Source organism: Porites lutea, chromosome 4 (genome assembly GCF_958299795.1).
Source record: "Porites lutea chromosome 4, jaPorLute2.1, whole genome shotgun sequence".
In the NCBI taxonomy this organism is placed as follows: Eukaryota; Metazoa; Cnidaria; class Anthozoa; order Scleractinia; family Poritidae; genus Porites; species Porites lutea.
In genome coordinates this window covers 9966253-9984400 of record NC_133204.1, presented here as the reverse complement: position 1 = coordinate 9984400, position 18148 = coordinate 9966253, and positions in this window count along the sequence as shown.

Sequence of the window (18148 nt, the reverse complement as noted above, 5' to 3'; positions counted from 1 at the left end):
GGCAGCATATTCTAATACGGTTGAGAAGGAAAAATGTAAATTGAGTGTATTGTAACAGTTGCAACACACTACAATTATGTATTTATAGGAAATACTTGCAACCTAGAATTAGCAATCTGTTCAACAGTAATTAACCCTTTAAGCCTTAAGAGTGACCAGCTTGAAATTTCTCCTTGTAAAATCAATGCTTTATAAAACAGATTGGTCATAAGAACTGAGGAAATGATCACAGTAGGTGAATTCAGTTCATTGATAATTCATCAAATTCTTCCACTACTTCTATTAAAAACACATGGGGGCAACATATAATAATTTGAATTTTGATATTAGGGTTCGGAAGAAACTAGTGTGTCCGCGGGTCTGAATAGTAAAACACGAAAATTTATCAAAATTTATCAATTGAGTTGATGCAATTGATGAAGTCAATTTGGCACCATAAATCGATTCAAAAGCTGAGCTTTCAAGTGCAAACACTTCTTCAGAGCGAATAGCTAAGGCCGAGCCAGGGGATTCATGCTTTCAGTAAAACAACTTGGCAACAAAGCATGCTGTCCCTAATGCCTTGGGAAACCTTGCAAGTTAACCTTCGCAAATTACGTCCTTTCTGAATTTTAAGTAACCTCTCAATAGCGCGAGAGTAAACCTCTTTGCAAATATTAGTTTTGATTATCACTGGCCTTGAATCGGTTAACTCGCACTTTATTTTCGAAAGCTAGTAAGAAAACGAAATTCTCCAATTAGATGGAGTTCCTCGAACGCTTAATAAACAACAAACCAAATATGATCGGTAACATTTACTGAAGTTCTCCTAAAGATGAACGTATAGAAGTGTGACACATCAATGATGAAACAAATTTTCGTTCAACTTTTAAATAGTTCATCAAAAGTTTGCGATTTTATCAAATGTTATTTCCTGTATTAGACCCACTCACTAAGGTCAACCATGGTTAGCGTATTACAGGTCAATCAACAAACACACAACCTACTTCTGGCGTTTCGAATTATGCTAGAAGATCTACATTAATCGGAAACAATTGAATCACATCATGCTTTGTTTGCTGATTTAAAATACGATAATTTGAAGTCTGCGTGGCATCTATGGACACGCCGCTCTTCGTGTCAAGGATGAGTTAGAGGAAGTTGAACTAGGCTGTAAATCCCATACAGCATTTGAAATATTGTTTCCCCAATTTAAAATTTTCCGCTCACCTTTTTTCGCGTGAAAGCTGACGACCAATATCAAGAACACAAAGTCACTAAAAACACCACTTGGAGACATTTCGAATATCCCTTGGCAAAACAAGTACAATTGGATTTGTGCTCCTTATTGTATAAAGGAAAGTCTAGGTTTATGAAACTGAAAAATAGGGGCCCGTTTAAAGCCTTATTATAATATCGTTTCTAAACACGTGGGGTGAACCTATAAAAATAAAAGACATGCCCTCGTTTAGGCGTCGGCATTGAATTTTTTTAAAACAGCACGTTAAGGTACTGACGTATGTAATGGTGCCCCAATGGCATAAATTTACGGGGAATTTTTTGTTGAATCGACATACAGTACAATGATTATGTACAAAGTAAAAAATAGCCAATTCGAGCAGCACTTTTGTGCTTTTGAGGAAATTTAGTCCTCTAGCATCACTCATGAAAAAGATGAGGTCCAAAGCTGACTAAAATCATATTCGTAGGTATTAAGAGTAAAATCTGCGATGAGCAGACCGAATATATATGACCTGGTCTAAGCATACCCCGAGAAAAAATTTAAAAAAACTCAAGTCTCTTAGAAATTGAGAAAATTTCTAAACTACTGACCTTTTATTTTGTCAAAGTTGGAAATAATAAAATTAGACAAGGCCTCAAGTGGAGGGAAATTAGAGAGTAAACTAAAAGCGTGTGTATGTACTTCCTGTTATGTGAGGGTGAATCCTAAGGGATACCAGTATCATCATCAGATAGTAGGCATCTAAATTGTGACGCAATGATTAATATGAACCGACCAAAAAAATTAAACCGCAAAATTATAGGCATTCGACCTAAATAACTAAAGTTCATATGAAGATCACATGTGCTGGTTAGGTCGATTTCTTTCTGTTTCGGATTCAGCGTTAAGAACGCACTTTAAGCCTCAATAAAATTGCTCGAACGGATCACTTTCTTACTTCATTGGATACTGAAAAAAAATCCTTCAAGTAGATATATTTTTCCATCGGCTGGTTCTTCATTTAAATCCACCACAAGCCCTACTTCAAAATTAAGTTCTACACAAACAACAAACTGACTGCAACATGATCTGCGAGATGTTTTTAGGAGGTTTTTTAATATTGTTGTTTTACTCATTAACTTTTATAATTTAAACCAACTCAGGCGGTGAGTCTTTTTTTTGTGCATTTAAAGCGGTTACTTGGTTCTAAATTATTTCCTGAAGAGGACACGACAGTATAACTTTTTGAAGTATTAAAAAGAACGTTTGTCTCAATTGCAGCTTGAGGGAATAAGGAGCTGTTTCGGGGCGACGGCGACCGCACTGGCAGAGCAAGCCTGGAACTACGGCAGCCGTCGCTTCTCTCCAAAATTCGAACATGAAGATCGCAGTGAACTCAGAAGCACGCCACCTTAGAACACTACCGAAAAGAAAATAATACGGCTTCACATAAAGAATTGAGAGAATTTTAATAATGCTTATTTGCTATGCAGACAACATGTTATTGGATGAAGAGTTTCTCGTCAGGCAAATACTTGCATTGCATGCAACAACAACAACAACAACAACTTTATTTCAGTATGCCCACGTTTAATAGTACATGGTATTACCTACTTGTACTATTCTAAAAAATTTTCAATACGTTTCATTTATACGAAAAACGAAAAAAGTGAACTAAAAACACACAATTAAAATATCGGAGTTCATATTTTTGGTCTGCATACTTTCATTTTGCTAGCAGGAAAATTTTGTCCATGAAAAGCTCACTTACGGTTTGCTTTTTGCCATGTTGGATGCTGACTCTGTGACATGAAACATTATAAAGATATAAGTTTAGACAACAGAGCTTAGAAATCGAGCTTGAAATGTCACTCAAAGAAAACAGGGACAATTTTTCCAAAAGATAATCTGCAAAATTGTGGTTGCTTAACGCAACAAACCTTATTAAAGTTAACTACTCACGTTTTCGCCACCACGCCAAACCAGGGCGGATATCTGCGCCAAACAGACCAGTTTCACGTCGTCGACGGGACCACGATAGCCTTAAGGGACGGACCTTTAGAAAAGTTATGGGGCGGCGGGGTTGAGGCGAATTTTCGAGCCGCAGGAATTTTTGTATGAATTTTTTTTAGGCCATAGCATGAATATTTTTTAGGATTAATTGGCGTGCATGAATTTTTTTTCATTTAATTTTCTCTTGCGCGAAAATTTTTTTTGTGTTTCCAGTATTTTTGTCAAGGACATGACCGGGAAGGCGGGAATCTTGTGGAACACACCTTTTCCTTCTTGACTGATATTTTGTTCCGCACTTCACACTGGACAATTAGCAATTATTCTTTATTGAACACGAGGTTAATAGAAGCGGAATATTCGCGGCGAGGTTAATATTCGGTAAACAATAGGTTTGATCTTTACACAGGGGCGGATCTAGGGGGAGGGTGCAGGGGGTGCGCACCCCCCCCCCCCCCCCGAGATGACCTGCGGTTTTCTTATACAACTGGTATTCTGCAAAAAACAACTGTGTGGTTTATTGGTGTTGAAGTAGAGCAAGAGACGAGTGCACCCCCTCCTAAAAAAAATCCTGTATCCGCCCCTGTTACAGTATTTGCAAACATTGCAAATCAAATAGGAAACAATAGCCTAATGAGTTACATGGAATCGCCAGAAGTTTAAATTCAGCTGTAAATTGTACTTCCAACCCTAAGAAGAAAAGTAGCGCTTTGTTTTCATCTGTCGACTCGCCAAGTTAGCGAGAAAGATATTTTGTGCAGCTAATTTGTTTTGTTCTTCGTTAGTGCAGACAATGGTGGCCCGGTTGCTCGAGATAAGGAGCCGTTTCTCTGTAGTTTTCTCTGTCCTGATTAATTTATAACTGAAATTTCGAGATTTCGTTAAGATTTGCTTTCATTTTTTTCCTCATAAGTGAGTTGAATTTGATGTCGGGGAAAATTTGTCTTGTAATTGTCAACATTCCATCGAGCAAAAAATACTGCTAAAGTTAATCTGAAAACGGCCTTTTGCAACTTTGAAGTCCTTTCATACCTTCAAAAAATGGACCCTAGAATTTTGCCGAATTCCAAAGGTTCTTACTCTAAAAAAATTGACAATACAACGAGCTCACGAATTATTTACTCGCGAGGCTAAAACACTACAAAGACCACTTAGCGTGTATCCTGAAACCGATTTTTGCTTGTAAAAGCTTTATTTGTGTAATGTTATTTGTGTTTTTCATGTTGCAAACGGTGTTGAAATAAATACGACAGTATGATAATCTCATCTGGAGTTTATTTACTTTATGTGGTTTTACCAAGACCCATAGTTTTCTCATACACCTGTAATAATTAACCTTTACAGATCCTGCACCACAATGTGTAGGTAAGATTTCCATACAACCCCAAACATTTGTTATGTGGGTTAAATAATATAAGCTTGCGGCATGGATAACAAATGTAGAGGTTTGGATGCATAGGACCTTTTGATGTTGTGTTTGCCACTTATAGATCCGGCAAGTTTTGTCTACTTTTTGTAGGTGTCGGCTGCTGAATGTAGTCTTTTCTTTTTTTCTCTATAGAAAGCACTCAGAAGTGTTAAGAATATAAACTACTGCAATACGTTCAAGCTCTGTATACCTTCTTGTTTATAATTATGTCTTATTTCTTGTACCTCCCCTCCTCACTGAAAGGCTAATTAACTCATTTTCTACATTGTATGGTGAAACCTGTATTATGCAGACCCCATATTAAGCAGACACCCTGTATTCAGCAGTCGAGTAGCTCAAAATGTGGCAAAACGTTTCTTTCCATAATTTAAGAAAAACAAACCTGTATTTAAGGGATATCTCTGATAAGTAGAAGCAGCAAATTTTGTGTGGATGTCTGCCTAATTCTAATTATACAAGTTTTTCTTTTTTATTTATAACAACCTCATATGCATAAAAATAGATGGTAAAAAGAAGGATGAGTGAGGGTGCAAAGAGAGAAGAACTGAGTCCCTATGCCAGGCTGGCTCCCCACTGAAGGTATAATATAAAATACTACATGTAAAGGTTTCATAAAACTGGTACATCATTTTTATGTTGTATGTCTTTTAGACGTGAGCAGTCTCTCTTCAGCTCAAAAATCTGTAAGCGAGAGTATTTGAGCAGCGAAGTCCCGTGAGTTATGAGGGTGCAAATTCGAATACGCTGCTCAAATACTCTCCCTTACAGATTCTCCAGCAAAAGAGAGACTGCTTGCAGTCTATATGTCTTTCAGTGTCTGCAAACTTTTCTGTTGTTTTCTGACAGGTTGAATTAAAGGAACAATACTACTAGCAATCATGAATTATCCCTTAAGATGTCTGGATGACCTTGCCACGGAATTAATAGTGGGGAAAATAATGTACAGGCTTGACAAACAGTACAAGTTCTATATTTTGGAGCAAGGGAGCACTTATTTATTTATTCATTCATTATTCTTTATATTTTTGTTAAACTATGTGGCTGCCAAAGCATTTGGGATTTGAAATTTGAGGAGTACTGGGAAGAGTGTGACCAACTGAGTGACACACATGTTATTGTACACAATACATTAATATTAATTTGTCTCCTTCTAGATGCTTTCCTCGACATTGCCTCTTTCAAGCCATGGTATGAATAGATACATTGATTCAGTCACACACACTGTTTTATTGTTCCAGAATGTCTCTCTCAATGCAACCCATGCAGATGCATGAATTGATTAACTCACCAATAAAAGAAACTTGACCTAATTAAGAGGTCAAGGTGTGACCAAAGGAAGTTCTTATTGACTTTTGTTTTAATTTGATACCGCCATTTTTAACTTAAAGCCTTCCTCAGTGAAGGTCATATGCTCAATACTGATCAGCTTAACTGATAATAACAGCCTAAATCTCCTGTGATGTCTTAGTGGTTGCACGAGGCCTACCCTGATCAATCATAATGTGCAGGCCAACATGTGAGTTTATTAGATTATTCAGTAAAGGGAAAGATTGGGGTGTCATGGTGCAGGATGCCTTAAAAGCAAAAGATTACACAAACTTGCTCTGCCTGCAGACTCGGCTTTAAGAGCATTAGAATGCAACATTAATATCAATAAAGTCAACGTTTAAACATGTTGAAATGCAAAAAGGTGCTCACTTTACTATTGTCTGTACTATACTTCTGATTCGTTTAGGCAGCAAAATTCAAGAAAACTTTGCAAAGCAGCATGTATATGAATCCTTATAACAAATTCTTATGAGTCTGAATAAAACAGATATCCTATGTCCAGGGACCGCGCAGCAAGTTTTCGGGTGGGGGGGCTAAAGAAGAATGCATGAAGTAATTTTTTTTTGGGGGGGGGGGGGGCGGGGGGGGGCATGCTTGTGGATTTCTATTCAATTTCTCTCGCCAGGGAAATTCCGAAAACCACTTGGATTGAAATGCGCGATTCTGTTTGCCACAATGCTCTTTTGGAAAGTTGAAATCCGCACGTTGGAATGGTTCCGTTATATTGATCTCTACAGCTTCGCTGGCTGTCGACTGATCAACTTGTCGTTGGATTGGAGGAGGCTGCGACTCTTGACTGGATATTGTGGCTTCTACTTCACTAGTGAAGCTCTTTTAAAGAATGTAAATGAAACATTATTAGACCAATATTACAAAAGCTATGTCACATGAAAAAGTGACTGGAAATAATTCAAATATAGAACAGATTCAGAAAAAAGTAGCAAAAATTATGCAGAGTTTACTCACCAGATAAAGAAGGTTTTCCATTTTGTTTGGAAAAGTAATCAGAAATTTTAAGAGATCTCTTCTTTGCATTACTAGTGGTATGTGAAGTCTCGTCGTTCGTATTTATGTTGCCGTGTACCATGTGCACTTCTTTGTTCGTAATAACCGCCGGATTGAATGTTCCTTGATGACCAGAGCTGTACGCAATTCTGCGGTTTAAGTACTTTCGATGACAAAATGTTTTTATAAACAGACCGTGTTCAACAAAACTTGCAATTGGAATGCTCAACGAGCCGTGAAGCCTGACATCAAAAGACGGACTTCGCGCTGATCGAGCTAAAATCAGGACGCACAATAATAAGAGAAACAATAACTTCATGATCTTCCAAAAATCAAGGTTGAAACTAATAAACAATTTGTTTGAGAATCGCCTTATAAACTAAACCCAGTTATTACTTTGGATCGAAATTGACCAATTACGAAACAACGCGTTCTCCTGAGAGGTCCGCAGGAAAAAGAAGCCATTTAAAAGACGTTTACCTCTGCTAGGTTAGAAGCGAAAAAATATTTTACAATTGTAACGACTAATGCTTCATTCTGTCTATTTATCTGCGGGTTTGTCTTTGCCAGTAACTCTGGTCACTTTCGAATTAACGATTTTTTGCTATTTTTCACTCCGTTACTTTTGTTAAATTATTTTTTGTTTAATTTATTTTTATTCTTGCAAAAAAGTGGGGGGGCTAAAGCCCCCCCTGCCCCTCCCTCTGCGCGGTCCCTGATGTCAGGAACTTAAAATTAACGTAAAGTTTTCTTCAGTTGGCTATTGTTTGCAGCTCTTATGATTGGTTGAAACCTTTTAACACAAAAAAATACACCTTAAAATGGGTATGGATACATTTATTTTTGAAAACATTGTTTTTCTGAAAATATGGTTAGAAACTTTTCAAACATACTGAGCTATTCATCTGCTTAACATAGGGTGTAACTTTTAATGTGGAGTAGGCTTAAATATACAGGTTTCACCGTACACTATAGAAAAAGAGTAATTAGGTTTGTATATTTTTTCTGTGTGGAAGGGGGGTATAAAAAATAAGACACCACTCAGCAAGAAGCTATACACAGTTTGAACTTATTGCAGTAGTTTTTATTCTTCATACTTTTGAGAGCTTTCTACAACGAAAAAAAAACACTACAATCAGCAGCCAACACCTAAAACCATAAGTGCTTACTAAAGTAGAGAGAACTTGCTGGATCAATAAGTGGCAAACACAAAATCAAAAGGTCCTATGCATTCATGAATGCCTGAAGCTTGAATTATGCTGTGGTACGATTTGCAGTCAAACCCCTACATTTATTATACATGCAGCAAGCTTATATTATTTAACACACATAACAAATGTTTGGGGTTGTATGGAAATCTTACCTACACATTGTGGTGCAGGATCTGCAAAGGTTAATTATTACAGGTCTATGAGGAAAATATGAGGCTTGGTAATACCACATAAAGTAAATAAACTCAAAATGAGATTATCATACTGTCGTATTTATTTCAACACCGTTTGCAACATGAAAAATCACAAATAACCTTACACAAATAAAGCTTTTACAAGCAAAAATCGTTTTCAGGATAAACACTCAGTGGTCTTTGTAGTGTTTTAGACTCGCGAGTAACTAATGCGTTAGATCGGTGTTTTGCCAGTCGTTTTTAGAGTAAGAATCTTTCAGAATTCGGCAGAATCCTAGGGTCCATTTTTTTGAAGGTAAGAAAAGACTTCAAAGTATTCAAAAGAGCGTTTTCCGATTAACTTTACTGAGGAGTATTTTTTGCTCGATGGAATGTTGCAAATTACAGTTTAATTGAATAGAAGAGATGGTTTTGTAAACTCAACGTTTCCTTCAAAGGCGGATTTTCCCCAGAAATCAAATTCAACTTATGACAAAACAAATAAAAGAAAATCTTTACGAAATTGTCAAAAAAACTACAGCGAAACGGCGCCTTACCTCGAGCAACCGGGCCACCATTGTCTGCACTTATTAAAGAACAACACAAGCTGCACAAGAAACCTTTTCCCTGACTTGGCGAGTCGACAGATGAAAACAAAGCTCTTCTTTTCTTCACAGGCTGGGAAGCAGAATTTAAAGTTCTGGCGATTCCATATAACCCATTAGGCCATTGTTTGCGAAAGGATTTTTTAACTGCGATTTGATTTGCAATGTTTGAAAATCCTGTAAAGATCAAACTTTTGCACATACCGATTTTTCACACATGAATTGATCCGTCAAAACCGTCAATCAAATTGAACTTATATTAAATGGTCTCCTTACTGATTTTTAATCTTGGTGAACAGTGGCTTTAGGAATATTAACCTTGCCGCGAATATTCCGCTTCTATTCACCTCTTGTTCAAGAATATTAAAGTGCTTAATATCAGTCAAAGCAGGAAAAGGTGTTTTCCACATGATCCCTGGTCATGTCCTTGACGAAAATACTGGAAACCTTTATACGTTCTTTTCCTTTCTCTTTCAATAGAAAATACGTCCACATGGTCGCTTGTACGGTCGTCTTTGTAGGACCCGCGTGTTTTGTGTTCAACGCTTATCCGGGCCGCAATGCTACTTGTCCTCTTTCCAGCTGTCCAAACAAAAACGATGGTCACGCGGTCGCTTTAACCGATTTCTACCGTTTCTTGTAAAGGATCCTTTTGTGTAGAAGTTTTAACCAGTTTCTATGGTAGGTTCGTCGTTGAAGAAGGACAATTTATCAAGTACAAACCCTCCACATCGTCCCTCCACCTGGGAATTCATATTTTTACAAAGTTTTTAAAAAACTTTACTAGTACTCGTAAAAAAAGTTTTTTCAAAATTCTTTAACAGTGAAAAATATTTTTCTTTTAGTATACATTATGTAATTTATTAAATTTGTCTCTTTAACTTTCAGTGGTAAAGTTTTTTGCTAAAAATATTTTTACTAGTACTAGTAAAGTTTTTTGAAAACTTTGCAAATATCTGATGACCCCACGAAAGATAGAGACTCAGAGGAAAAAAATTATAAATTTAGGAGGAAGTAAAGGGTACGTGGGGCCAAAACCGAGGTTTCACAATCACCCAGGAAAAACAAATTACCAATTGAAACTTCCACTAAGTATCTCCTGTTAAGTGAGACAAAAGAACAGTAGAAAGTGGCTTTCTTTCTCTCCTGCTTTCGAACTGTTTTGTCCGTTCCTTTTCTGTCTAAAATGCCTTTTCCTTTCATTATTATACATTATTTAAATACTAATAAATGCATTTTCTCGCTAAAAAGTCATTTCTTTTTTGCCCGTTTTTCCATTTATTGCCGACGAGGCAACCGAGCTGAGAAGCGAGGTTGCCTCGGCGGCAGACTTATAATCCCGCAGGATGTAGGCAAAACCTCTCAAATTCTGCGTAGCCCTCTAAAATTTGCATTTTTGACCATATTTGGGTGTAAGACCCCAAATTTGGGTAGTGACGTCATGGTCTTGAATTTACAACGCGTGGTCCGAAAATTGGGTGATTTAGTGTGCAGCTGTTCGTTGTCTATTCAAGAGGCCCTAACAGGTGAGCAAGCTTTAATACGATTTCTCGTTTGAAAGGGCTATTAGTGCTCTGGTTAGCTTTTTAAATTACGTTTAAACGGCAGCTGATCAAGGAAGAGGGTTTTACGCTCAAATTTTTGTCAGAACCAGCTTGTTCTTTGCAGGTCCATTTACAATGAGGCAGCGTGTTCGCTTCTCGACTCAGAACCAGGGTTTTCCGTGTTCTCTTTTCCTTTGTGAATTGAATTTTAAGCGGTAGTTGATCAAGGCAATAGGGTTATATTCTTAAAACTTATATCAGAACCAGCGTGTTCTTCGCAGGTCGATTTACATTGAGCCAAACTTCACCTCCCGTGAGGAATGCAACGTATTTGCGGATCTTTTTTTAGAATTTATTCACGTCTTTAGCTTTTGTCAACGAGCATGTTTTTTTGCAGCTCGATTTACATTGAGACAGCCCAAAACTCCCGTGAGGAATACAACGAACTTGCGAACCTTTTGTTTTGAAGACTATCATAATTATGCCTTTCAAAAGAATCTTTGTCCTGTGACACTCGCTCATTAGATCTTTGTATTTTATTCAAGTTCATAGTTTTATACCTCTGATACATTCCGCCCAATTCTTGCGCTTTTCACACAGTTTACTTTAAAACCAATTTTTCTTATGTATAATACTACACGAAATATATCTTTTTTTATCTCCGATGACGCTGTTGCTCGGAATTTAATTATTATTTTTAATTTCAGCAGTCAAAAGCCTTATTTGAACTATATTTTTCTTTCTAACGTTTATAGTTTTGATACAATGGAATTTTCCATGAAACATAAGTGCTATCTTGCTCATGATTTACCAACAAAGCTTCAGGCTATGTTGTTATTGTTTAATAAAAGTGAAAGCCTAGAGTGTGCCAAAGTTGTTGTTTTGAAGTTGGGTGCCATCCTTTTCTATAGCGGAACCCATTTTAAACCTCTAAAATTATGAAAAAAAAAACTATATATATATATATATGTATCGCGAAGATTTGAATAGGCACATTCCACAAAAGATAAACGAATTCGCCTCATTGGCACTTGCCGGAAGGTACCCCTAGTTAGTATATTTTATTTAAATACTAATAAATGCATTTTCTCGCTAAAAAGTCATTTCTTTTTTGCCGGTTTGTCCATTTACTAGTATACATTATGCATTTTATTAAATTTGTCTCTTTAACTTTCACTGGTAAAGTTTTTTGCTAAAAATATTTTCACTAGTACTAGTAAAGTTTTTGAATACTTTGCAAACATCTGATGACCCCCTCCACTTAGGCAGCCATTTTATTCATTTATTGACCCGGCCTCGCTTTGGCGCTGAATCTTTCGGAAGTCAACCAGGTTACCGGAAACTGTTTCCGCATGGTCCGCATAGTTCTAAAAATAACTTTTTTGGACTTAAGATATCCCAAAGGCGTGACTGGGAGTGTCCCTCTCTGTCCTATAATGGCTCTTGGTTTTCTAATGGTCCGTCCCTAAGAGATCTCCCTTTTCTTTGGCCGCGGGAGATCTGGGTACAGGATTAATCGCAAACGTCTTCCAAGTTTAGTCAACGTTAGCTGGTTATTAATCAGAACCTGACAAACATTTTAATTGAATAAATAACATTACCTCGGGAGATTCTACAGAAGTCTGTAGTGTGACCACAGCTAATATAGTCAAACCCCGCTTTACGGACACCCGCTTAATACGAAAACCTCATGACGGTTTGCTTTGTCCCTGGGAAAAGAAAGCCCTTTCATTTTTCTAAAATCGAAACGCTTAATACGGACACCTCGTGTCCGTATTAACGGGCCGGGGTTTGACTGTAACAATGATTCCCTCGGGGCAAAAGACCAACAATTGTAGAGGAATTACTACAAATAAAACTTGCAGAAACAAGCATACGCTACATATTTTAGGACAACAGGGGTCAATCGAATATTCGTTAAACAGGGAGGGTATTAGCCTGTGTAGCATGGCGGTTTTGGTTGTTTTGGTTGCGCTAAATAATAAAGGCGGGCGAGGGCGTTCGCGCGTTTTTGCGGCTTCGCCGCTCAGTCGCGCTCCCGAAAAAACCGCCCGGGTATCACTATCAGAGTTGTCTTCCTTTCCATAGCACTGGTGTTACAATAATTAAAACGCCATCAAGAATACATACTTTGTGGTAGTTTCTGCAAAAACTTTATATGCTGCCTTCAGTTTCGGTTCTGAAGTGTTCCAAAATGAAAGATCATAGATTTCTCAACCTGACCTTTCACGAAGTCAAGAGCCCATAGGCTCTTGACGAAGTATACTCCAAACGTGTTGAATTTTTTTTTTCTCATGGCATCCATATTCGTTTGTTCGTTCTTCCGTTCGTTGAAGCACGGGAGATGCCTATCACTGCAAGACATAAAAAATCCTAATGAGACAAAGTTCATGATTTTAAATCTAGAAATACGTGATGTTCAATAAATAAAATGACAAATTTATGTCAAATATATGTCATTCATTCATTCATTCATTCATTCATTCATTCATTCATTTTATTTTGCCTTTAACAAGAAATACAACAACAGTGTACAGAAATACATTAAAGATAATATACAATATTCCAGCTAAATTATTTACAAGATGAAATGTGGTAAAGGCAAGGAAGCCTATGTAGAAGCCGGGGGCTTATAAACTATAGGCTTCCTGGAACCACAAGGTAAACCATACAAGTTAAGGGTACTGAATGAAAATTTCGATTAATTTTTTAAAGAAAAAAAAAGAAGAAGAAGAAAGAAAGAAAAGAAAAACGAGAAAGAAAAGGTGTGTAGCTCAACAAAGATTCAATTTAACTAATTCAATTTAATGTCATTTGAAAGGAGCCTATGGTCATGGCTCCTCCATTTGATTATTCTAAACTCTGGGACATTGCTAGACAGTGAGTACTCTGATTCACGTCGCCTTAGGCGGAATACGCGAGCACTCGTGAAAATCGCCACATGCGAGGAAGGTGACACGCGAAGCTAGGAGGATCATTTTAGGCATTTTGAGGGGAGGTGCAAGGCCTCTGTCTGAATTTCAAACCCGTCGTTTCGCGAACTGAGGAGGAAACCATGTTGTTTTCGGTATTTTGCTATTGTATTTGCGCTTTTCTTTGCAGGGGCACCCAACGAGAATATAGTTCAAAACCGTTGTTAAACGTATTTTAGTATTTAAACGGTAGATATAGGCATATTTTTATCCTCTAAAAACTTTTCATCTGTTTGGATTTCCTAGCTGAAAGTCCAGTGATCCGAAAATTATAGGGATCAAAACTTACCTTTTCGAAAATTTCAGCCAGAAAATGGCTCCAGAATATTCTAGGTGACCTTTTTACGGTAAAAATCCGTTAAAAATGGGCAATTATACCATTTTGGGAGGTTCGAAAATCCTAGGAGAGGCATGCAAGCAAGAAATTTAACAACAAATGTTCCGAAAATTCTAAATCTCAAATCGTCTTCCGAACAGATATTTTCCAAAAATTGTCGTTGGGTGCCCCTGTCTTTGCGCTGTCGCAGTTTCCAACTATCCTTTTGTCGTCAAAGCCATGTCGCTTGTTGGTTTCCCACCTAAGAACCCTTTCCACCATACCGGATTGTTTTCGTCTTGGCAAAGAGGGACGATATTTTTGGACGCTGGGATCTGGTCATATCTGCAGGTCGTATTTTACTCTAGACTGTTACGAAGGACTGGGCGCAAAACTCGCGGAATTTTACCCTTCAATCAGTCCTTCAGTGTTTCGCTTCTTCTCGCGTGTGGCAAATCAACCTCGCGCTCGCTTATTTCGCTGTCGCATTCAGGCTTGAGCGAAAAGAGGGGTTACTCGTTGACTAGGCAACGAGTTATATTCCTTAATCGTTCTGTGATAAAATGAGTTTTAAGCTTCAGTGTTCGGTTTCAATTCATGAACTTGTAACCGTCCGGAAGGGTCGTAGTTGACGATTTCGCCCCATGCAAGGGGATCCAAGACAGTCTTGGGGTTCGTCACGCGTTCCCGCCTCGCTGCAAAAGAATTTCTCTTACTTTTTCCCAGTAAATATAGACATAAATAACAAATCAGCAAACAGAAAAGCGACTTGAGGTTTCCCGTTCGCGACCTCGGAAGTGTAGTTATCCGCTGTCCTCATTTGATTGCAGTAGCGTTTGCGGTGAACTGAATTTTCCGTTTCAACACACCTGAAAGACAGCTGACAAGGGTTTTTGCACACATTATTTAAAGTGCAGGTGAGTCGTTTGCCTTTTACCCTTTTATGGACCGCGCATTTCCTGTCTGGGGACGTCTTGCACAAGTAATCGGCAGGTGAGGGTTTTTATTTATGGCTTTTCCCGCTTACTAATGAGCTTCTTGGCGGTCAAAACACAGACTTCCCTTTAGCGTTGGTTTTGTTATACGTGAACATAAACATGCATGCATAATAAATATTTCATCCCCAAAATGTTCTGCGGGTTTTAGATATTGCTTTTTAACTCGGTAAAAACCCGGCTTCAATTGCAAAATTAGCCTCAGATTCTACAAGTAATTATAACCTTAAGTAACTTCAACTGAAGCTTATGTAATCAGGGCTGGCTTTCTTACCTGATAAAAATGAAACGTGGAAGCTAAATATAAGTTTACATTTAAGCTTGACGTTTGTTTGTATAATCTACTGGTGATAACGTCTATTGCTTAATTTATATCTCCTTGTAATCACTGCTCACAAATTGCTAGTGATTTTCGTAACTTCTCACTTCCGCTTTGAGAAGGTACATTGTAAATTAAATTTAAAGTTAATGTGTGATTTTGAATATTACTGTATGGGCCCAGTAAGCGCTAATCTGGAATGCAAATTTCTTTTTAATCTTGCTCTTTGTTGTGAAAGCTCTTTTGTTATTGCATAAATTTTCTTCCACCCTGTCAGTATAGATAAGAAGGACCAATAAAATATAATAAGTTAACGTTTAGGTATTGTTGGCAGGTGGTGTTTTAATAACTTGGCTTTGTCAATTTTTTTTTGGCTCAAATTTTAATACCGTATTTCCTCGAATAATAGCCAGGCCGGGGCGATTATTTCTTTTTTGCACAAAAAGGGGGCGGTTATTTGAGGGAAGTTGTGCCCCAAATATTTTGTTTTATTTTCCCATGAAAGCAAAAAATAATCACATCAAATGAACTTAACATGGGCTTTTTAAGTGTTCCAAATTTAGTTCCTTGATTAATTTTCATAGCTTGAATCGTCACTGATCAGTTTTGCTGGATCACATATATTGCACTTCAACTTCTAAGGGAGAGGATAAAAGGAAAAGAAGATGGTGAGAGGAGTGGGGGGAAGGGGGAGGCAATTATTCAAGGGAGGCAATCATTTTAAATATTTCAGTCAAAGGGAGGGGATTAATCGAGGGACGGCTATTATTCCAGGAAATACAGTACTTTGAGTTTGACATGCGACCTTCAGTTTATTGTAAACTACATTGTAGAGGCATTTGTCTGGAGCAGTTTTAATTTGCTTTTTTTTATAGAACAGATAAGGAAACATGGTTTAAAAGAAGGTTTAAAGGCTTGTTTTATAGTGGAGGGTGCACTTAGCTTATTTTAGCTAGTTTACAGGCACTTCGCTCAAATACATAGAAACAAATAATTCAAATACAACATAACAGGATTAAAAGTGCCAACTGGCAGGAGGCAACCAGTTGGCTATTTACAAGCGTGGCTGAGGATTTGAACTCGGGACTTAACTGAGAACAAATCCAGCAAGTGGTGAGAGCAGGACTCGAGTCTGGGACCACCAGATTGCAGTTCTAATGTGCTGACCACTCGGCCATGCTGCCTCCTAAAAAAAAAAACAAGAGATACAGGTCAGTGCCCTGGGGGGTGGGTACTTGACCAATATTTGGCCAACTGCAATAATTATTGACCAAATTCAAGTTATAGTCAAGCGAATAGTCTATTGTAATCAAAAAAGGTAATTGAGTTAGCGGGAGGTCATGGTAATCGAAAAAGGTTTGAGTTAGTGGGAGGTCATGGCAAATAAGTGGATAATGGATTATGAATACAAGCAACATGCACATTTCAAAGCTTGATATAAATACACAGTGTTGGACTCTGTTTTAAAACTGGACTGACAAAAAAGTAGAAACAGAGAATACATGGTTGTTAAAATAAATGCAATGTTTCTGACTACTGCAGCAAATTTTTTTTGGACTTTTCAGATCCTTAAAGTGTGATTTGAGTTATTGAGGGTAAATTTACCCATATAGAAATAATATGAAGGGAAACAAAAAAATGTAAGTGTATGAAGAAAATCCAAGGGAAATCAATTTTGGTTTGAGTAGTTAGAGTTATCCGGAGTCAACGGTGCATGATTAGTAAACAAATTTCATCATTAAATCAATCATGCAGGCAATACCCTGTTTATAATTGGGATGGAATCACCCATTTAGAACATACTATATACCCTGTTTAGGACAGAGAGGATAAAAACCATACTCTGTCCAGCGGCACATCCTCATATGGGCTATATATAGTACCCCCTCCCCAGCTGAGGTTCAGTGGAGGTCCTGCGAAAGTACAGGGGCCTGAGTCTTTCAAGGGCCAATTACCTTTAACCCTGGGTTAAATCTTAGTCCACGCTACCTTTTCTTTTGTTCAATTGGAATTTCTCAGACAATTTTTCTCTATTCTTTTTAGAGCATCCAACCATCAAATTGTAGACAAAAAGAATTAAACTGACTTGGCTTTATAAACTTTCATCTCTGAATTCAAATTTTGCACTAACCCTGGGTTACAACCTGGCCCAGGTTAACATCTGGATGGACATTTAAGAAAGGTGCATTTTATTGCACTCAGTTATTTACTAAAGTTAATAGCCCGTTTACAGGCTACCAACTCTCCCGGATAATCCAGGAGACTGCAGATTTTGAGCCGTTTCTCCCGGTCTCCAGATTAGAGTCTGAAATCTCCTGGATAATCGCCGAAGTTTGCCATCTCTTGTAGAATCAACTTTCTGACAATGAAATTTTTTCAAATACTTTGTGTTGTTTGAGCTTTTTTACTGTTAACAAGTTTCGTCACAAGTTTCGTCACAAACTCCGATATGCCATTGTAATATAAGCAATAATGTGATTGGAGGGAAGTAAGCCAGTTAGGTCAAATGTTACAATTCCAACAACATCTTTTTCGTGCGTTTTTTTTTTTCACAAATGACGTCATTAATCATTCCTTCCCCATCAATTCTCAATAGAAGAAGACATGGGGGGGTTGACAGCCCTGCCTTTACCCTTCGGAATTTTTTCCCAAAAAATACATCTTAAAGCAAGTCCAGCCATTTTCTGGTCACTGTCTAAAACTTACCAAAAATCCATTTACATGTACAGGTTGTGCTTTTTGGAGCCCTTCTATTCCAGATACAAAATATCAGTTTCCGAAGTTCAGGCAAGTGCAGAAAGTAAAACTTTAAGATAAATTTTTGGTTTCAAAGTGACCCAACAGTCAGTGTAAACATTTTGCTTTTGCTTTTAATTTCTTGCTACACGATGGCTTCATTTTGGTAGAAAATTTTTCTAGGAAAGCTTTTAGAATTGTAGGATTAGATGGAAGGAATCAAAGTGCAGGTGGAAAAAGATTGTTTGGAATTTCTGTGTATGATCTTATATGGATTTTTGTCTGTTCTCTAGCCTCCTTGAC